The sequence below is a fragment of the Oncorhynchus kisutch genome, linkage group LG9, assembly GCF_002021735.2.
Source record: "Oncorhynchus kisutch isolate 150728-3 linkage group LG9, Okis_V2, whole genome shotgun sequence".
Classification (NCBI taxonomy): Eukaryota; Metazoa; Chordata; class Actinopteri; order Salmoniformes; family Salmonidae; genus Oncorhynchus; species Oncorhynchus kisutch.
In genome coordinates this window covers 13,246,172-13,268,824 of record NC_034182.2, presented here as the reverse complement: position 1 = coordinate 13,268,824, position 22,653 = coordinate 13,246,172, and the positions used below count along the sequence as shown (strand labels likewise).

Here is a 22,653-nt window from a genome sequence, read left to right as displayed (position 1 = left end):
GGCGCAGAGAGGGAAAGGGAGAGCGAGGCTAGGGCCAGGCATCCTTCACCTCCTCTCTCTCGCTGGGGCCTACTCATTAGGAGATGCTGGAGGAATGTGAGCTATGCGCTCTTTGCTCTGGCCCCTGTCTGGGCCTCTCAGGTGGGGTGGAGAGGTAGGCTGCTGTCACTCTTACTCACTGTCAGTCTATCCATAGGCTACTGTGAGAGCCTGGCACGGCCATGTACAATAAAGGTCTTCATCACAATCGCTGCCATTATAATCATCCTCATCAGCTTGATCATCACCATCTTGAGTTCACCATCCTCCTCCTCTTCATCCTCCTCCTCCTGATTATCATAATATAATAATATAATCTAATATAATCTAACCATTCCATTCAATTCCTGACAATAGCATGCATTGTCTGAGCGACAGATTCCGGCAGCAACAACAGTATCCCTGATTCCCTGTCCTATGGTTGGAGACATGAATCATGTCTGGCTCTGGCACTGACAAGCAGGGATGGGGAGGGAGGGAGGGAGGGAGAGAGGGGGGAAAGGCTGAGAGAGAAGCTGCCCGAGGGAGGAAACGGGAGGCGCACTCTCACCTGGAGAGAGAGAGAATCTGAGCACCAGTCAGTCAGTCTGTCAGTCACTCCAGCCTCGGCCTGTTCCACGTTGAGGAGGAGGGGGGTCTTAAATCTGTTTGAAAAAGGAAAAAGCTATTAATACTTCATTCCATGCCATTCCCCCCCAGGGTGCTATTCACTTAATGAGTTCCAATGAAACCTAGTGATCAAAGGGCTGTTTCTGTTTCGAGGCCCAGTTCTGTCAGTGAGCGTGGTGCGAGAGCCAAGACAGTGAAATCTATCATTCTAGACTATGACTTTGACATTCACCTGGGTCAGGTCACCCCAACCGAGCACCTCAACTCCGTCTGACTGGCTGACTCGGAGTCAGGGCTCTGTCAACGCTGTAGGTGTGTCGCCTCCTGATCCCGATATAGTGTCATTTAGGTGGTGAGCCAAAATCATATTACACTGATCTCAGACCTGCTGGAGTAGAACCTATTGGTGTGATGTTTTATGGTGGACTCAGGTCTTAGTTCAGGTCTGTGTGTACTTGTATGTGTGTTGACTGTCTGTGTCTGTGTTACGGTGCAGTAGACCAGCTAATGGCCTGTACAGTAATGAGACTGTGCATCGTCCCCTCCCGAGCTACACTAAGCTCTGCACAGTGTAATAGTCACTCCTTGACAGGTCAGGATTCCCCATTCCCACCCAGCAGTGTGTACACAGGAGCCATCAGGACTGTCTCACAGTCGCACAGCCTGCACTCTGTCTACTCATACACAGAGGAGAGGAACAGAGCAGAGTTTAACTGTAGTATATATCATGGCCTTTATATGCAGACTGACTGACTGACTGCAGACTGACTGACTGACTAATGCTTTGCAGGTGCTCAAGGGGCAGTTTGAGTTTGAGCAAACGCCAAAAGGATACCTGTAGGGGTGTGGGTATGTATCCAAATGTGGATAGCAATGCAGAGGGCAGAGAAATGTTCCATCTCTGAGAACATCTGGGAGTGTGTGTGTGTGTACTGTCTGCCTTGGTCTGTGAGTGTCTCTGTGCGGCCAGCCAACGTGCGTGTGTCCTGTCCATCGCCACCTGTAATGATGTGTTTGGAAGAGGTTGTCCTCCCTTGGTCCCGTTCAGCGTGATCTGCCTCTCATCTCACACGTCGGGCCCCTGGCCCCGCCTCACCTCGGGTCCATTAACACATTTACTGCCTCTGGCCCAGCCCAGGCTGTGAACCACGCCAGGATGTGGCCACATAAATTCACTGGAGTTTTTGGCATGGGGGAGGCCATGATTTCTGCCTCTCTTTCTCGTTGCCTCTCTCTCCCTATCCCACTCTCTCTCTCTCTCTTTCCCCCTTCTCCCCCTCTCCTCGTCTGTCATGGTACAGACACTGCTGTTGGACCACAAAGGCATGATCCGACCAGCTGCTGACTACGTGCTCATCGTGAACACTGGGATAATGTGAGGAGGAGGAGTGTACGGCTGTGTGCATCTGTGTGTGACTGCACATACTTCCTCCCCTACATACTGATGCCAAGGGAATGTCAGCCAACTCAGCTGACCTGAGGACAGATCTCGTGGTGTCAGACTAGAAGACTTTAGCTGGGACTCATCTTTCTTTGGGCAGGATATGAGGTGGCCAAAAGCGCCTGAGCTCAGATTTGTTCAGCTCGATCTCAATACCATCTGCTTCATGTGTTAGGGCTCTATCCGCTCCAAAAGAAATTCATTCCGCGAGAAGTTTCGGTTAGCTCTAACACGGGAGAATTCATCAAATTCAAGCACTACTCTAAGAATAGTGGAGAGCTGAGAGCCAATTGGAAATGACAGTATAAGGGCTGAATAAACTGGGTGAGTGACTGGGTAAGAATCTGGCTGCCATGCATCCTTGAATTCTTAAGACCCGCCATCATTAGTGACTTAGTCTGATGATCACACACAATCCCTCCCAAATCACCACAGATTGCTCTTGTGCCGACTTTGGCCGTCAGATTGAGAGGAGCGAGGGGGAAAATACTGGGGTTAAAAGAAAAAGAGGTCCAAGCCTTTGAGTTTCCACTTGGGGATGGATAAGGAGACCCCTGCATGCATTCCCAGACGATGGTTCACAATTCCTGACACATCTCCTTGCCCAGTGATGAATACACTCTGACTGACTGCTAGCTATAGCCTAAGGTTATCGGTAACAGCTCACAGCTGAGAATCCATCACTGAGACACACTGTAATCATCACAGGCACAAACTGATCCAGTGTGTTACTTGATGTTGCTGTCCAATCAGTGTGGTGCTAGACAAGGTTCTTTCCCTGATATGCTTGCCATCTCAGTTGCTAAACACAGTGCGCGACGTAACATTTTCGTCGAATTACTCAGTGTCACATAACCCTTTGAGGAAAGGAAAAAAGCCCCTCGAATGCCTTTCATTCTGATGAGAGATCACTAATTCTGCCCCATGATGGAACATTGATACATTTCCCAATGCCAGTGTGATTAGCTTGGGTCTTTCGGGCATGGCATGTTCTATTGGTGTTTAAAATAGAACAGTCATTGCAATCATCTATTTTGACCCTTCTGGTTTGGTCCCACACAAAGACAATACACCCACCACACCATAGTTAATTCCCAACATCATGGGTTGAACCATCAGCCCTAGCCCAAGACTCAGTCCAAATGAGATAACTGCCAACAGCGGAGAAGAGTGGACAAAAGGAGGATGTCAGTAAAACATTACCTTGCTATAAACACTGTTTTAAGAGAGTCATTTGCATTGGGATTAGTTTATACAGTGAACCCTAAATGACATTGTAAAGATGTCAGCTAGTTTCAGAACGACGGGCAACTTCAGTACACGAGATGAGGCCTTTTCTCTTGTCCTCGTTGTGTTTTAAAAGGCTCGTGCTGTGCCTTAATGGTGAACTTTCAACGTCAGATTCACAATCGGCCCGTATCAGAGCAGCACGGCCCAAGGAGAACAAATCCCACACAAAATAGGGATGTTTTTTTTTTTTGTACACCATCAAAAGGCTACTGGCTGTACTCCATATGACCAAATATGGAAGAGAAAAAAAAGCTCCCTTTCCCGTAACATAACTGGGAGAGAGAAAAATATTTCTAGCTAACATGCTGTGCAGTGAGATACAGGCAGCTCTCACACTCATAACATACTGACCACAAAAGAGCGGGGTTAAAAGGGGCAGGGTTCAAATAGTATTGGGAATTGTTGAAGTACGTTGAGTGTTTGCTTGAAGTCTGCCTGGCGTGCCAGATGAGGTGGGGTTTGCACTTTTGGGGCTAGTCCACAGTGGTTCCACTGCCCCAGGCAAGCTCAATCAAGCACAGTTCAGCTATTTGAACGATTTAAAATACTATTTGGACCCAGGTTTGGTTAGGGCTGGCTGTATCTCTAAGCAACATGACGGATGATGCTGTCTCTCTGGTGGCATCTCTGGGACAGAGCAAAGTAAACCCAGAATATTATTAGCCTGACTTTCCCTAGACAAGAGGACCACATTGTGTGCAACTCTATATCTTTGTCTGGCTCGATCTCTATGGTACAAGCGTGTGTGAACCTGTGGTAAAGGCTGACTCCATTTTAAGCCAGTAGGGAGTTGAAAATACCTAACCTTTCTTTGTTCACTTTTAGAAAAATATACTTTTTCCTCTTTCGCGAAAGTGCTTGCATTCTGCACTCTAAAGCCGGAAGGACTGTACCGTAGGTTACATTCCTCGTGGCTAAACATAGTCTCAATCCGAGGGGTCTCAGCCCTGCGCTACAGTTAGAAACCGGTTGTTTATCAGCCAACCAGACTATTTGGTCTCTGGCAAATGCCTGCCACTATTGTCAATCAAAGAAGATAACCAAACGTCTGGCCAAGAGGAAAAAAGGCAAACTCAGCAGTAGAACAAAGCTATAAAGAAGCTCACTTAGCTTTTTTTTCTCTCTCGTATTTAGTCAACATGGAGTGGTTTTAACTGTCAGCATGTAACCTTTGAAATAATACATCAAGACTCTAGTCCAAATATCCAGAAGGTCAACTCAATAAAGATCTGCCTACGCTCGACGCAGGTTAGCGTTTTCATCATGAATATTGTTCTGGAGGTAGCTCTGTGGTCACTAGCTGGCACAGCCAAAGTCATACCATCTGATCTGAAATCTAACCCTAACCATAACCTTAACCACACTGCTAACCTTGAATTAAGACCAAAAATAAAATAATACAAATCCTGAATTTTTACAATATAGCCAATTTTGACTTTGCAGCTGGCCTATCTAGTGGACATCGCACGGTTCTGTCTCCAGGACAAGATTCATGACAATAAATGTCAACCTGCGCTCTTGACACAGGATATCAACAGCCTTTGTCTCGTGTAATTCCACTAGGACATACAGTACACTAACTGTTTCCATATTCTTTCTATACCGACGTTGGTATGAAGCCACTCTACAGCAGTTTGACAGAAGGGGTTGGGGGGGGGGGGGGGGGGGGATGGGGGTTACTAAATGAATCCTATTTAGTGGACAGGAAACTCACTCAGTGAAAACACACTCACTCACGACCGGGGACTTTGACGAATGACTCTCTCACCCCACCTTTTCATGAGAATAGCTTCCTCTTCCTTCATCCTGTCTGCATCCCAAATGTCACCCTATTACCTATATAGTGCACTTCTTCCAAAGTAGTGCACTATGTAGGGAATAGGGCGCCATTTTGGGACACGTCCCATTCGTGACAACTCGCCATCTTGACACCTGCCGTCTTTTAGTAGAAACACCCTCCAAACGGGCCCTGAACCCCTCCTCGACAGATCATTCATCTGAGGTTCACTGACCAGAGAGAGTAGCAGGGTGTAGCAAGGCTGGGGTGTTGACACCTACATGATGTGTTTTACTCAAAGCAAAGCACTACTGATGCCAGCACAACCAAAAGGTCTGGATCTGCTACTCTGGTATTGCTCTCTGTCTGCAGTTTGTGGGCCACTCGGGACGGGAGCACGTCCTGTACCAAAATAGACCTGTGTGTCACTAGAGGCCCCATAGTAGGGGCCCTTACTCGTGTATGGAGCATGAGCAAGATGGAGCATGATAACATAGTGAAGCGTGAGTAACAGTCCCACCAAACCGTCGATCCGAGGCATTCCTAGTCGATCGCTAAACATTTCTAGAAAATAATAACGATAAAGTCAATCATTCCTACATTTTTCTGTCTCGCGCTGTTGGCAGTAGGTGGACTTGTTTCAGCTGCCCTGCATGCCGGGGAGGCGAAGTGTTCCCATTTCATGTGTCTGAAGGTACAAACTCCGCGTGCCCAGAGAGCAAATCAAGCATACCTATAGGCCTACCGCTAGCCAATCGGATTGCTCAGATCATGTCTCTGTCTGCAGCTTCATTGAGCGTACAGCAAAGTAAGTTGATACTGTGATTTCAAAACATCGAAAACCATGACTAGAGAGAGACTGTCAATGAATACAGCAAAGAGCTTTCGTTTTTATGAGTGAGTTCATGTTTAAGTTCATACTCAGCAGCACTGTCAACACTTTTTATTAAAACACTGCTATATGCCATAAAATGCGCTTCTCCACTTGCGCTGCAACCAGCAATGCAGCTTCAATGAATGAGTAGCAAAGTGTATCTATAGGCTTGCGTTGTTGTTATTATTATTATTAGCAGCTTGTGTCTTTTTTTAAAATCAAGGAATATTTCACTTTCTCTGGTCATAGGAGTAACAACATGAGTTGGTGCAGAAATAACGCAATGTGACTCAAGTTTCGCCGGCCAGCTGGAATGCGGTCGCCCCTTTTTGGTCAGTCTTAGCTGAGGGACGAGAGCTGAGGGACGAGAGCTGAGGCGAGCTGAGGGACGAGAGCTGAGGCGAGCTGAGGGACAGTCCGACTGCGAGATGCTCTCCCTCCGCTGAGACTGACCAACAAATCCAGACACAATCAGTCCAGTAAAATAAATAAAGCACATTATATATACCCACTGAGCTGTGCCTCACAAGTAATACAACAAGATCATATACCTCGAGTTTTTAAATATACTTTGAAAATTGTCTGAGAAGAACAACATTGGCAGAACAATTCAAGCCTAGCCAATATGCACAGGATAATGTATTGGGCCTATAGCCTACTACAGACATCATTGCTACAGAACTGTTTTGAATGTTGCATAGGCCTACGTTTTTTTTAAATCAAGGTTTTCAAAAACAATTCTGAGCTGTAGATCTCGGTCTTCATTATGACTCAGAAAGTGATCTCGACTCAGAAAAGTTTGGGGAACCACAGGCCTATACAGTACATGTATAGCATGACAACGTCACAAGAGTTGTCTACAGTATACAGTATGGGACCATAGAGGCTAGAATGTCCCCTGGTAAGCAGCTTATTATAGTTTGGGCCCCTATTCATATTCCATCTCCCATATGGTACATACATAGTGAATCATATAGTGAATCATATAGCTAGACAGGACAGGCACTCAGCCACCAGGCCTACAGACCAGTGTTCCTGCTGTAATCCCCTCTTGATTTGACAAGAACAAGATATTTCAAACACCGCCTCTTTAAGGGTCCCAGGGGATCTGGGCTGAGCTGCCCAATTTTCTCCACATAATTATTATGACCCAGAGCAGTGGGGAACGGACTCAGACAGACACCGTATCTGTCACGGCACCTGGAACACATGTTCTGGAACATACAAATGTATTTCTCATAAAGCCCTGAGAAGTTCCTGATGTGTCTTGTAAAGAAAAGTAAAAACAAGTATCATACACCAAAACATTTCTGACAAGTTTCCCCCATAAAAAAACGTAATTATGTTTTGCGGAGATTGAGAGACCCTTCGATTGCCAGAGGAAGAAAATGTGGCTATACTTTCGAGAGAAAAAAAATGACTGGAAAAAAAAAGATGAATGAAAACATCTGACTGATTTATGTGCCTGGTCTGTATCACAGTGGGAGAAATGCCTTCCTGTCATGCCTTACATGGAAACATACAAGCAGCACGAGCCGCAAAGAAGCCATGGCGCAACCGCTTACACACCAGGAGACGCTTGTGAGGCCTGCTCAGAACATGACACAGGCACTGACAGATGTTTGTGTATCGCCTTTTTTTCTGTCTGTGTCTACCCAGGGGGCCGTGTTGCCCCACAGAAAATTGGTGCCATGATTACTGCCTCAAAATTACACGTTTTTACCTCAGAGCATACATTTTCATCAATCCGATCGTTTAGCCACGCGCAAATCTGCAAATCAGGCTGCGGAATGTGCTTCCTGAAGTGTTGCGCAAGGGTATTCAAGGGTATTATGTGACAAGAGATCTTTCAAAATAAGGGGCCTGTTGCATTCCTGGGAAGAGATAGGAGAAAGATAGGGGAGAGAGAGAGAGAGAGAGAGAGAGAGAGAGAGAGAGGGGTGGGAGATAGAGAGAGAGAGAGAAGATTAAGATTCTAGCTCTAGCACGATGACCTCACCGAGGGCTATTACTCTGAGTGGACGGGAAAGGTGGAGAGGTCCAGCATTTAGGCTACTTCGAGACCCCTTGGGAAAACATTTTGGTTTGTTTAGTGAACAAATACGTTTAAAAAAAATAACTGTCAGGATAACTGATTATAATGGAGCTCGTTGTGACGGAGTTTGGAGCTTTTAGCTGTGATGGCTGCCGGAGCTGTTTTTGTTTTTGAAATACGAGGAAGAGATAGAGGACGAGGTCTGTTGCTCTTTGCATCCAAGCGTCACTCAGCAGGCCTGAGCACATCTGTATTGGGGGGGGGGGGGGGGGGGGTCACTGCATTGGGGCTAAAGGCAAGGTGTAACACAAAGAGATGTGTTCAGTAGCAGTGCAGACTGATGAATGGGAATGGGAGTGGAAACTGTGACCAGAGACAAGGGCTAATTTATCAGTCAAGCTCCTCTATTCTGTAAACTCCTATCTGTTGAGGTTGTCATTGCACTGCTAAAACCATGGTCTTAACTGTGATGTGATGGATGTAACGAAGCTGTCCTCTAGTCAAGTCTACTTCCCACCACCACAACCAAATCCCTTGGTGAGATATCCGTGAGGGAACGGGGCCATTCTAAACCATCCACTTCATTTTGAAGAGCCATATCAACAACACCGCCATCTTAGACAGAAACCAGGAGTCTCCTATTCCAATCCTCTTGGTGTTCTAGAGATGCCTTGCTTACGGCGCAATGTCTAGGACTGTCTGTGTGAAATAAATATGAACGTCTATACAGTGCGTTTGCCTCTAGTGTCAATATTGCTCTTCTTCAGACTCTGAGCCTGCAGCTAGCTCAGCGTAAGGAGAGTGTGATATCATTGGAATTGATAGTGGTGAGGTTCAGCTCCTCAAGACCAAACATTCCTGTCTGAGTGGAGAGAGGAGACAACCCTTCTTGTGCCTCAGTGTTCTCCTATCCAGGAAGCTAGGCTACACTATAGGTGATCTCGTTTCTGTGCATATTTCTGCTGGATGCTATTATTAGCGTCGCAGAGGGCCAGCGGTCTGTCTGGGAGGGGTTGCAACTCTGTGTGCCCCCCCAAGGCGCTTAGTGGGGGCCAGAAGCCATTGATCGCCATGAAGCACAGGTATATATATATATATATATATATATATATATGTTGTTGATATGTGTATATATATATATATATATATATATCTCTCTTCTCCTAGTCCTATCTGTCAATGGGCCCCGTCCGCACGCAACCTCCACACGCAAACAAAACAAAATCTCAATAGATCTCAGTAGCATAGCCATTTTTGTCAGTGAAACATCTTGAGCATTGGCAGTGTGTTAAATTATGTCAACTCAGCGGTGCTTGTCTGTCAGGACAGAAGGCCGTTCCCTTCTCTTCTTCTCCCCGTGGCTCTGACTTCTGACTCTGCTGCCAGGCATTCCAGGAAACACTAGAGCTCTAGGAGACATAACAAAGCACTCACCCTGTCTCTTTCTCTTCCTCCTTCACTCTTTCTCTTACTATCCCAGTCTCTCGCTCTCCCTTCTATCTTTCTTTCTCCATCTGCCCGTCTCTCTGTTTCTCTCGCTCTCTGTCTCCTCTCGCTCTCTCCCACTACTCTTTATTTTATTTTTTTATCTCTCTCAGTCTTGGAAGCCTCATGGTTAGTTCTCGTGAGTGCCTTAAGTATTTTTGTAAAATGGCGCCATTGCCTCAGATATACAATTTCAGACTATAAAGTATTTTTTACGTGCCTACTAACGCTACGTCACTGACACAACTCTAGGTAAGAAGACTACTCCTCTCTTCAACATGAGGTGACATTTACTGCCAAACGAAGGATCAAATTCAGCTTTATAGGTTAATGCATGTTATTAAAACCGTCTAATTCCTAAATCTATTAGAATAACACATCTCAGACAACCATGAAATTGTAAATAATGAAGTAGTCGGTTCAGGAGAGTGCTCAGGTTCGCTTTATAGGGGTTCGTTCAGTTTTAGCTAATGGCAAAACTGGAAATGAGATTACTCTGTAAACTTAAGTATAATGGGAACAAATCTGCCCCCCCCCCCCCGGTTTATTTTCTGCTAGTAATCTGCTCAGAAGGAAAACCATCTCCTTTTCACATGATACCCATCCACCTGAGCCAGACACACACACACACACACACACACACAACCTTATTCACTTCCAGTCGGTTCCCTCTGTTTATGTATTGAACCTGAGTGACTGGTACTTAATTTGGGATGGGCTCAAACCCTGGGCCAGGCAGGGGTGGTGTACTATTACTGGTCATTAACTTTAACCTGAACTAATGGCTACTTATTATCCAAGGTGGTCCCCCAGATGTCTGTCATAGTAAACGGGTGGCACAGAGCTTCAGAGCCCAGACCAGTCAGACATCCTCTCCTCTGTCCTAGAGAATCTGCCAACCCGGGGCAGACATAGACACAGGCCTCCCCCTAACAAGCCATCATTGTTCTACTTTTTCCTGTGTTTTGTTACTCAGCTGCTGGGTTCATTAAAGCAGGGCTTAATGAGGCCTGCCAGCTTGTCACCCCCAGCACCCCTCTCTCTTCTAACCCTCACCCCTAGTACCTAACCCTATCCATCCCAAATCTCCAACCCCATCAACCACACCTCCTTCTACCCTCCTCATCCAAACCCTCTACCCTACTCAACTACCTCACACCCATCCACCAAACCAACCCTTTAATCTACTCCCATCTCACCCAACGTCATACACCCACACCCCTTCCCTCTTCCATCCCCTCCACCACACTCCTCTCCCGAAACCTCCACCCCACCCAATCGCATGTGTTCAATCTATTCAACCCATCTCACTCAGACAGAGTTAGCCTTGTCTTGTCTTAGCTATCTAGCAGAATGCTCCTCCTCATGAAGACCTGTCTGCATTTATCTGACGAGAGAGGAGCCATTGGAGCGGCAGGAGTGTTGGACTAGTAACCGGAAGGTTGCAAGCTCAAACCCCCGAGCTGACAAGGTACAAATCTGTCGTTCTGCCCCTGAACAGGCAGTTAACCAACTGTTCCTAGGCTGTCATTGAAAATAAGAATTTGTTCTTAACTGACTTGCCTAGTTAAATAAAGGTAAAAGAAAAAATGAAAACAAATTAGTGCTAACAGGCCTGTAATTAAGAAGCGCTTCACGCTCCATTAATGAGCGTGCTCACTTCATTTAGTCTAACCGTGCATTGCGTAAATAAGCAGCGGGGCCTAGCAGATTTGCTCCATTGTCTTTGGGTAGCCTAGCATCACACTTGTTAGCGAGTTGCTTGTTAAGAGCTGTTGTTTTGTTGACATAGTGTTCTCATCTTGGCATGTGTGGAATTGACTGACTGCCACTGCTTTTTGCATTTCAATTTGTTAGCCGGTTTTCTCCGTCTGTCAGACTATTGATGCTACAGATTGGGTCTTGTTCCATTAAATAATTAGGCCTACTCATCAATTTATCTTTAACTCAACTCGGCCTGTTAGGTAGAAGGGTTTATTTTCAATAGTAATAAAACTACTTCACTATACTTGAATCAATGAATCAGCTATCTTCCTACAAGTGTACACAGGAGAGTTGAAACCCAGCATGAATCTGAATCTGTCCCTTCTTAGCAGAGTTTTGGCTAGCACCTTAGCACCAGAACCATTGCCCTAGACCTGGGCTGTTTAACAATAACATGACTGATGGTTTCTCCCAATCACCTTGAGCAGGTCTCTTATGAGGTAAGAAATTCCCGTTTGCCAGCCTCTCTGCCTGCAGAGGAGCTCTGATTAAAACCCCTTTCAAAAGGCAGTGGCTACGTCCCATGTGGCACCCCATTTCCTCTATAGTGCGCTACTTTTGACCAGAGCCCTATGGGGCCCTGGTCCAAAGTAGTGCACTATTAAGGGAATAGGGTACCATTTAGGACTGAGGCAGTCCACCTGCCAGCTCCATGTTACCCAACAGTGAAGTGAATTTATGAATTACCCGATACTGAAATGATTCCAAACTAACAAATTCAAGCTGGGCTCGGGTCTCGCACAGTACTGTATGTGGATGAGGGGGATACTTACATTCCCCTTTCTCTGAAGTGGGGGAGAAGTCTTTGGCATTATTAGATGCCAGGAGAAAGAGAGAGAGAGAAACACAACACACAGTAATGCACGCACGCACACACACACACACACACACACACACACACACACACACACACACACACACACACACACACACACACACACACACACACAATAACTGCTATATTGGGGATGGATCCTCCATGTCAGCCATTTGATGATTTGATCTCCAGCTTTAATCAGATTTCATTGCCTTCCTCTGTATGGAAGCAATGACATGTGGAGTGGAAAATAAATGGAAGGGGAGATCTGCACGCTGCGCCGCTCCTCTCGTTGCTTGTAATACATTCCTGAGCAACCCTCAGAGGCTTATATGTCAATGCCGGAATATGCTTCTGATTACAAGGGAGAGAGTACACTCAATAAATGCACTCTTAAACAATTACTACTGCTCCTAATACCAGCCAGAACACAGACCCCAGACCGGGCTGGCTAATTCAGGTGGATAACATTACTGGAGACAATTTGAAGGTCTGCACCTTTAAAACATAACGTTTGGCTCCAACAGGAAGAAAAATGGCAGCCGTCATCGCTTCGGATTGCTGCTGTGCTGTGCAAGGGAGCGTTGTCCCTGATCCAGACAGGTCAGAAGGATCCAACTCAGGCGAACTGTATTGATACCCTAGTTTCAAAGTCACGTCTTTTGAACTGAAGCAGCACAATCAACATAATGAAGAGACAAGGTTTGTTACATCAGTTTGTTTCAAAGGGTAAAGTACATACTGACTTAGAGGATCTCCCAATAAAGTGTTACTCAAAGTACAGTAGTGTTACAACTAGCGCAGCACATCAGCACCCTGTGCCATACCAGTCAGAGCCTAGACGTGTGTGACACACAGATGAGTAACATCCTCATCTTTCGTGTGCACTCACTGTACGGAGAGTCAGCAATAAAGTGCTGAATCCTGTCTCCAGAACCCTACGCCTGCATAACTCGAGGTTTCACAGACACACAAATCATCCATTGATGTCAATCGGAGAACTCGATGCAAATCCTCCAGTTTCTCAAATTAAGAAAAGGTAAATCCAATGGCTGTATATGAATGGTAAAATCCCCTTGTTATACCTAAGAGCCCGATTCCTCCATCTGCTCTGTCCCATGAGAGCCAGCATTCACCATGAAAACACCACACTCTCCTTTGCTCTCACCACCTCCACCATCCATACAGTTCCACACACGCACGTACAAACTAATTATTATTAAGTAACTGGTTCCAACACATAAAATGATGCGTTTGCTAAAATGTTCATTCAACTAGAAATAATTTTTTGGGCTGTGGAACTAGTTACACACACTGCAGTTAACATACAACATTTCCGATACACATTGAGCATGTTCATTTATACAGTAATTAATATTCAACATTTCCTCACCTGGGATTTGAACTCACAACTACTCAGTTCACAGCATTCTAATCTTCCAGCTACGCCACCATGCCTGTGTCAATAACTGATTTCACCTGTATTGCTACACATTGGACTTAAAAGTAAACCTCAGATCTGTTAAAAGTACACCCAAGAAAAACTATTTCATTTATCATAGTGATTAAGGAATAACATTAAAATAAAGTCATATGGCCCACCAACAACCTTACAGAAAAAACAAACATTGCTTAAATAAGTCAGTCAAATCAATAATGAGAGAATAGTCAGATTAACTGATAATTAACACAGACATGGTGGCATAGCAGGAAGCTCGTACTGCCATGAACCAAGAGATTGTGAGTTCCCATTTATTATTTAACTAGGCAAGTCAGTCAAAAATTCTTATTTACAATGACGGCCTACCCCGTGCCAAACCTTAACCAGTGAGGTCATGTGTTTGGAGATGGAGAGAGAATCTATGAATAACGGCACGGGTATGAGGGAACAGATGTGTGTGGGTGTGTGTGCCTGTGTCCCAGGTGAGGACATGTTGAATACTAATTACTGTATAAATGAACGTGCATAACGCAATCATGTGTCAATCTGGTTGAAAGAGTATATGAGACAAATTGAGCAAAGACATCATGTTAAGTTCAACATTTTCTAATGTTGGGACAACTAAAAATGTTAAGTTCAGGGAACACTTTGACCGAAAAGTTGAGTAAACAAAAAGAAAATGCTGTGGAACCAGTTATTTAATAATAATTAGTTGAAACAACTAGATTTGAGGGTGTTATTTTTTTAAAAGTGCACACACACACATCTGTTCCCTCATACCTGTGTCGCTATTCATAGACTCTCTCTCCATCTCCAAACACATGACCTCACTGGTCCTCCACTCAATAGCATCTTTCACACACACTGTTGGGATTTACCTCACTATATTACCTATATGACCTTTAATTCCCACAGGAACCTACAATATGGGACTTTTAAAAAAAGGTGATGAAAGCCTTGATCAGCTATGTTTGTTTAGTTTTGGTGGCTGAGGAGAGAGAGGAGGAGGGAGGAGAGGGAGAGAAATGGAATGTTAGCAGGCTGTAAGGGGGGGGGGGGGGGGCGTGAAGAAACTTAGTGCCGGTGGACTTGTCGAAGCACTAGGCATGTCTGTGGTCCCTATGGGAAGACGAAAACACAGAGCAAATCAGCTCGCAGAGACATTTCCTGCGCTTGTTTTATCAGATGAGGAAAGAAGCCCAGGGGCAAAAGGCCTGCTCAACAATGTAACACACTTTCAGCCCCGTCGCCGTTTTGGGAGCTGAACATAACACATCTTTAGAGGATGACATAAGTAGTAGTGTATGAGAATCAGGGTAGTGAACTGAACTCACGCTCCCACGATAACCCCCAGCCTTGAGGTTTATACCTTGGGGTGAAAAATGTACTTTTACCTTATAAGACCTGAGTTGAGTAAGCCAAGGGATCCTGTACCATCGCCCATCTTCTAAAAAGAGAGTTTGTTGTGTTGTGAGTTGGATGTGAAAATATCCTTATACAGCTGGTGGAGTTCTGGAGGCCTCGCTGCCTGCCAACTGGCATTCGATGGGTAAATGTGCCAATTATCAACACAGTCTGCCATGCTACCAATTAGGGAATCTGGCCTTGAATGATAGCACTTCAAAGTCGAAGAAATGTGGGAGAGGTTTGATCTAAAAGGCCTTCTAATCTGAGCCACGGCAAAAAGAACGAGTGTCAGCGTTCTTCATCGTCACCAGGGAGAAATCCAGACTCTTCGTTCCCCAGAAGGGTTCTACTACTGCCAGACTCTCCATACCAAGGACTGAGGAGACATACGAGCCTGGTTTGGCACGGGTTCTAAAGCAATGCAGAACCTTTCCATTGAAACCTGGCTGGGTAATGAAGAACAACAAACAGAATATAAAGTTGAATTACAGAGAGGATTTCATGCCATGAGAGGAAAGATTAAAAAGGAGAGAGGAATTTTTGATTTATATATTACTAACAAAACATCTGTAAGCCACTTATTGCATATTTGCTGGGTCCTAAATAAACTAAATCTAGAGTTTCAGTTTCAGCTGGCCGCTCTTACTTCACAAATTAGGAATGCCGCATTTGACCCATTTATTTTAATCGTCACCAGTTAAGAGTTAAGCAGATTCCTTTTTTTCCCCTCAGATTTTCCAAATGTGCTCCAACTTTACCATATTATACAACTTACTGTGTGGTTCTGGATAGGGTGCATTCAAATTACATGCTATCAAAGCTGAAAATAAATAACAGTGAGTATGCTGTGGCCAGAGTCCAGGGCAGAATCACTTGAGGTTTAGTTCCATGTCAATCATCCTCCACTTCAAATGAACTGAGCGCTCCACGAGAACAGTTGTCGAGAGGACACAAATTTGAGCTTTGTGCTCCAATTCGATTTCTCCCTTGGAGACATTGACGATGCCGACTCTTTCGATCAAAAATGAAGAAGAGACATCTTTGTCGTGTAACTGACAGCATATAAAGATGGCTCCTCGATCCCACAAATATATCTTGAGGCGGAAAATCTGCAGAAAATCAACCCAAGTGGCAATAAACTGAACTAGGCAAAGCATGCTTGACATACTTTAAGTTGTCCATAATAAGACAAACCAGAAAACAGGCTCTGGCGAACTCTAAGAAGCCTGTGTATGATTGGATTTACATGTCAACGTGTAATCATTTTGAACTCCTTGCAGAACATTTGACAAACATAAATGGAATATATTACAATGGTAATAGCAAAAACGAACAAACGAATAGTTTGTGTTACACAATTTCCGATGCGAGTTCTCTTTCTCATACTTCAGTTTAGTTGGCAGCCTCTCTCTGTCGTGGTAATAGTAACTGTAGGCTTGCAGGCTGCAGCAGAGATATTAAGAACTTCTGGAACTGAATACTGCAGTGGATTAAAGCTCTGCCTCGCATCACAGAGGCGCTGCAGAACTCTGGGTCTGCATTTACACAGGCAGCCCAAATCTGAACTTTTTTTCTCTAATTGGTCTTTTGGCCAATCAGATCAGCTCTGAAAAATATCTGATATGAAAAGATTTGATGTGATTGGTCAAAATTGTGCTGCCTTTGTAAACAGAGAGACACACAGGGGGAAAAAAACAGAGATATTTCTCATGAATCCTAAGAGGACGCCACCTTTAAAATACATTATGATTCAACTAGCCTTCTCTCAAGTACTAACTGTGTCTAACAAATAGCTTTTTTCTCATAACCACAGTGTCTCCAGGCACTCCTCGAAAGAGAGAGGGCCTGGATTCACATCGTCCTCAATAACTTCATCAGCTTCTCAACCCTGAAGACAGTGGTATTGATTCCAGAGTAGAATGTGTGTTTTCACACCTGCAGGGACCTTGAACACAAGTAGCTCAGGTCAGTCAGAGAGCAATGAAAAGTTATCTAGTACAGTTAAGGGGATCTACTATATTGTTTGTGAATCTAAAGGCTGCATTTAAGCCCTGCCCTTGGCCACAATCTATCGCACACTCCAGGGTGAAGCCTCAAGTCTATGTCCAAGTCCCATCCCAAAGTTCCAACCTTTGGCCAACTAGGCCTAAACTTCCTTCTCTGGTCCTTGAGGGTGTATTCTCCTCCCTTCACCACTGGTCTGAAGCCATCTTTACGTCTTTTTGAGTAATGATTAAGGTTATGGAAGAACTGATCCTGAAACAGTCTGTAAATGAAGGGCAGAGAGAGCAGAGTAACGACAGCCTGTACTACACAGGGCAAACCAGGCTCCGGAAACCCAGGGCAGTGTTCCCTACATCCTGCCCGGGCCCTAGCCCATGCCAAACCCTTGTTATCACTGTGCAGAATTACCTTCAGACCCCCCTTCCCTCTCTCTCCGCACAGCACAGCGCATTACCCAGGCTCTTTATACGCTAAAGAAAAGAAGCCGAAAGAGGCAAAAAAAAAAGAGGCAGAAAGAGACGAAAAAACTAAGCCTGGCTGTTATGCATTCCAAAGGCTATTCCAATCGTCTGTCAGCAGGTTCAATCTGTTCCTTATAAGGCATTCCCCTCATATTTTCCAAACACCGCAGTGTTATCAGATACAGCTTCATGGACAATTACTGTGCTGTCTAGCTTGGAGAATTCTACAGGCCCATAGCCCCCGAACCCCCCTTTTCTACCGTTCACTCACTTCACAGCAACTGCTTTGTAATCAACCTGAGATCAAACGGAAGGCTGAGATAAACTACGTTTTAAAAAAAGAAAGAAAAAGAGGTGGTTGGCCCAAGTGATGGTGGGATTGTACAGGACATGATTCCTTCAAACTATTTGGATGGATTCATTTGGAGTTACTGCATCTCACTGCAATGGTTTACTGTACCACAATGTGGTCAGATGAGAGAGAGAGAGAGAGAGAGAGAGAGAGAGAGAGAGAGAGAGAGAGAGAGAGAGAGAGAGAGAGAGAGAGAGAGAGAGAGAGAGAGATATAGAGAGAGAGAGAGAGACAAGGTTCTTGGAATACCACACACTGTTTGGACAGTGTTGAATCAGTGAGTGGCCTTCTACAGCCAGTTATAACATCAGCGTTTCCTGCTGCTTTGATAAACGTAGATATCAAGTTGATTACTCAGATTAATCATGGTTTAACTGGGCTCAACTGGTGCTGTGTAGCATCAGCTAGATCTACACAGGGATAAGGATTCTAGCCAACCCAGTGCAGATGGTTAAGCCTACCCCTGATGAGGGCCAAGGCTGTCATTTAGACCCCCAGTGGAGAGGACCTGACCTGATGGATCCTTTGCTTTCATGACATCCCTTGGCTCAGGCAATTGAAGACAGCTAGTATTCGTCTACAAGAGACAGTAAAATCCCACACCACAGCGCAAAGGCCATAGTTTGCTGAGACTGTCCAGTGCTGGCAAAGGCTCCCCACAAATATTTTGGGATATATTTTGGGTAGACAGAAAATGAAAGGAAAGTGCTTTTAAGTGGAAAATTCTTTATTTTGTGTAAAGGAGGATGTTGTTTTGTTTGTTTTTCATTGAGGTATTATTCAGTTAAAACTAATGCATTCATAACGTAATTATTTATATAGATGTAATCCATCCTAAAGTTAGCCCACTGGCAAATAATATGCAGCCTATGTATTGTCTATTATAATGGAGAGAGATCTGGCTCCCATCCCTCTCCATGAGTTTGGAGACTGCCTCCTCATATTTGTCTGATAAGAATCTATGGCATGGGGCGGGTAGGGACTGAGGGGACATTCCAGAATTCACATCCAGATCGGTAATAGGTTTTGTAAAGTGATTTGCCATATAATGAAACATATTATACTCGATAACAACCACATTTCATTGCCATGCACAAATAATCTACATGAACTCTTTAATTCTTTATAGTTGAAATGTAGTTTTTGAAAAAGTTATTAGGAATCTGCTGGTGTGCAGTTTGCTGTAAAAATCTATAATTTTAAAATGACATAATAAATTGCAGCATTGCGTAGCCCCAAAAGAGCATTGCACAAGTTGTAAACATAAGCACTACGTTCGTGCGCGCTACACAAATTTCACCAAATTGGATAAACAACACAAACTATTTCTGAGGCGCAAAACTTACCTATTGAGTTCACAAAGTAAACTATTGTTGATTCACCTGGGTAGCAAACAACCACGAAGCAGGCCAGTCAATGTAAAGAGATAGAATCTGCCTTCGGATCGGTCTGCTCCACAGTATTCAATAATAGGCTACTACAAAGCGTAAGCCCCTCCCTTCAAAACATAATCGCACACATCTCTCATAATGTTTACCGCTGGAGAGCCCTATGCATTGTCCGTAGTCTGGTCCAAGAGCTACCAAGCCTATGTATTTAAAAATTCATTCTGGCCAAACTTGTCAGTGGAAAAAAAACACGATGTCAAAAGTCAAAAACTCAGTCCATCATTTCTTTAAAAAAGTGAAGAAATAAATGCCGACATTGAAAGTAATACCACAAAAAAAATCGAAGCAGCCAAAACTCACTTGCAGAATGTCCTTTTTTGGTTATCCTTCAAGGGGCCTCTGAAAGAAAATCCTCTGTCAGGAAAGATCATATGAAATGTTAATCTTGGCGAAAAAGGGGCCGTTTGCTCAAACAAACACTTAGAGACTAGCATAAAAACTCTTTAGAAAGGACTCAAAATATCCCCCATTCTTTTGATACATGTTGGGATTAACCAGGTAATAAAGTGAGACTTTTTACACATTCGTGTATTGCAGGTTCTTTAGACACCGTTTTTACTCATTCAGTTATGTAATAGCCTACATTCTTGTGTGATGAATTTGGTTGAGATGTCATTCTTAGCATTCTGGTCCATTGTGACCTTTTTTTCTCAACAAATTTTTCGCAAAATGAAGTTGAAAAGTGTATTTTCCAGATGTTGACATTAGGTGCAATTTAGGTGCTTGAATTAAAGAAGAAAATAAGCATTTTCCTTATATTGAAATCAGGTGCATTTTAGGTGATAAATGAAAGGTGAAAATACATATTTTCTGGACATTGAAAATACTTTATATCCAGATGTTCTCAGGGTAAGCACAATAATACTTTTCCAAGCCTTATTATAGGAGAGAGGTGCCAACTGAAGATTGCAACATAATGTACATAACATAATGTTCATTATTGTTCCCATCCGTCACGTGTACAGTGCATTCAGAAAGTGTTCAGACCCCTTGACTTTTTCCACATTTTGTCACAATACCCCATAATGACAAAGCAAAAACTGTTTTTTAAAAATGTTTGCAAATGTATATATATATACAGTGGGGAGAACAAGTATTTGATACACTGCCGATTTTGCAGGTTTTCCTACTTACAAAGCATGTAGAGGTCTGTAATTTTTTATCATAGGTACACTTCAACTGTGAGAGATGGAATCTAAAACAAAAATCCAGAAAATCACATTGTATGATTTTTAAGTAATTCATTTGCATGAATGCATGATGCTGCCACCGTAGGGATGATGCCTCTCTGGGGCGGCAGCGTAGCCTAGTGGTTAGAGCATTGGACTAGTAACCGGAAGGTTGCGAGTTCAAAACCCCGAGCTGTCGTTCTGCCCCTGAACAGGCAGTTAACCCACTGTTCCCAGGCCATCATTGAAAATAAGAATGTGTTCTTAACTGACTTGCCTGGTTAAATAAAGGTAAAAAAAAAAAAAAAAATGCCAGGTTTCCTCCAGACATGACGCTTGGCATTCAGGCCAAAGAGTTCAATCTTGATTTCATCAGACCAGAGGATCTTGTTTCTCAAGGTCTTAAGGTGCCTTTTGGCAAACTCAAAGTGGGCTGTCTCAGCCTTTAACTGAGGAGTGGCATTGATCTGGAGTGCTGCAAAGATGGTTGTCCTTATGGAAGCTTCTTTCATCTCTACAGAGGAACTTTGGAGCGCTGTCACAGTGACCATTGGATTCTTGGTAACCCCCCTGAACAAGGCCCTTCTCCCCAACTGCTCAGTTTGGCAGGGCGGCCAGCTCTAGGAAGAATCTTGGTGGTTCCAAACTTCTTCTATTTAAGAATGGTGGATGCCACTGTGTTCTTGAGGACCTTCAAATCTGCATAAATGTTTTAGTACCCATCCGCAGATCTGTGCCTCAATACAATTCTGTCTCAGAGCTCTATGGACAATTCCTTCGACCTCATGGCTTGGTTTTTGCTCTGACATGCACTGTCAACAGTGGGACCTTATATAGCCAGGTTCCTTTCCAAATCATGTCCAATCAATTGAATATATCTGTAACGGTTGTCGTCGGGAGAAAGAGAGGACCAAGGTGCAGCGTGGTAAGTATTCATTGTAATTTAATAAACAATGAATACTGAAACCAAAACAATACACGACAAACGAACAGTCCTGAACGGTGCAACAAAACACAGAACAGAAAATAAACACCCACGAAACATAGGTGGAAAAATCATACCTAAGTATGATTCTCAATCAGAGACAACTAATGACACCTGCCTCTGATTGAGAACCATACTAGGCCGAACACAGAAACCAACATAGAAAAACAAACATAGACTGCCCACCCCAACTCACACCCTGACCATACTAAAATAAAGACAAAACAAAGGAACTAAGGTCAGAACGTGACAATACCACAGGTGGATTACACTCAAGTTGTGGAAACATCTCAAGGATGATCAATCGAAACAGGATGCGCCTGAGCCGAGTTACATAGCAAAGGGTCTGAATACTTATGTAAATAAGCTATTTCTGTTTATGATTTTTAATAAATGTGCAAACATTTCTAAAAATATTGTGTGTTGATTGCTGAAGATTTTAAAAATATATATTTTTTAGAATAAGGCTGTAACGTACTGTAACAAAATGTGGAGGAAGACAAGTAGTCTGATCACTTTCCAAATGCACTGTACTTATGTTCACTTTTCAAAAGCATTAAACTGGCAGTGATGCTCTTCACAATAATATAACCTACTAAATAAACCAACAGAACACTTAAAATCAAATAAAATGTTATTGGTCACATACACATGGTTAGCAGATGTTATTGCAAGTGTAGCGAAATTCTTGTGCTTCTAGTTCCGACAGTGCAGCAAGTAATCTAACAATTCCACAACAACCACCTAATACACACAATCTAAGTAAAGGAATGGAATAAGAATATATACATATAAATATATGGATGAGCAATGACCGAGTGACATAGGCAAGATGCAATACATGGCATAAAATACAATATATACATATGAGACGAGTAATGCAAGATGTGTAAACGTTATTAAAGTGCCATTATTAGTGACGAGTGATCCATTTATTAAAGTGGCCAATGATTTCGAGTCTGAATGTAGGCAGCAGCCTCATTGTGTCAGTGAAGGCCGTTTAACAGTCTGATGGCCTTGAGATAGAAGCAATTTTTCAGTCTCTCGGTCCCAGCTTTGATACACCTGGACTGAACTCGCCTTCTAGATGGTAGCGGGTTGAACAGACAGTGGCTCGGGTGGTTGTTGTCCTTGATGATATTTTTGGCCTTCTTGTGACATCGGGAGCTGTAGGTGTCCTGGAGGGCAGGTAGTTTGCTCTCTGTAATGCGTTGTGCCAACCGCACTACCCTCTGGAAAGCCCTGAGGTTATGGG

The 22,653-nt window shown here is 43.8% G+C and overlaps 1 protein-coding gene across 12 annotated transcripts in view; it reads right to left on the bottom strand.

The window, feature by feature from the left end:
* Nucleotides 1-19,511, bottom strand: part of LOC109896765 (non-muscle caldesmon) — a 55,886-nt gene extending 36,375 nt beyond the window's left edge. For 4 of the 12 annotated variants that reach the window (XR_002256145.2, XR_004211001.1, XM_020491097.2 and 1 more), the window contains exons 1-2: nt 19,143-19,465; nt 590-683 (exon numbers count right to left, since the gene is read on the bottom strand). The gene's annotated coding sequence lies outside the window, so the exon portion shown is untranslated. Of the gene's footprint in view, nt 1-589; nt 684-19,142 lie in introns of all 12 variants that reach the window. The other 8 variants (XR_004211002.1, XR_004211003.1, XM_031831917.1 and 5 more) reach the window with 8 other exon arrangements.
* Between the last annotated feature and the right edge of the window lie 3,142 nt (nt 19,512-22,653).